The sequence below is a fragment of the Penaeus monodon genome, chromosome 19, assembly GCF_015228065.2.
Source record: "Penaeus monodon isolate SGIC_2016 chromosome 19, NSTDA_Pmon_1, whole genome shotgun sequence".
NCBI classification, from domain to species: Eukaryota; Metazoa; Arthropoda; class Malacostraca; order Decapoda; family Penaeidae; genus Penaeus; species Penaeus monodon.
Genome location: NC_051404.1, coordinates 16606697 through 16607124, shown reverse-complemented (window position 1 = coordinate 16607124; position 428 = coordinate 16606697).

Genomic DNA, 428 nt, shown 5'->3' with positions numbered 1-428 from the left:
GTGTGTTAAGAATAACTGTCATTAATATCTAGAATTTGTTTAGAGTGTAAGGTTTAACATTTAAGTTTTTTTTATATATATATACTCCAGTTTTCACAATATTTGACACAGTGGCAACTGACTGAAGAAGATATTGTGGTAAGGAAATAAAAAGTTTGTGTAGAAAGAAAATCACTGAGTAAGATAGAAAAATATGATTATGATGAGGTTAACAGAGAGAAGGAATTTTTTTTTGAAAAAGAAACCTTTTGCCTTTAAAAAATCTTTTTGTTTGATAGACAGTGTTGTGCAAGAGATTTAATGTAAAAAATCCACAGTATTTTCTGAAAGTTGATGTAGCTCATACAGTTGCCTTAAATGTTGATAAATTTTTCCCTTTATTTATTAATAGTTTTATTTGCACTTAACTTACATTACAGTCAGTAAGG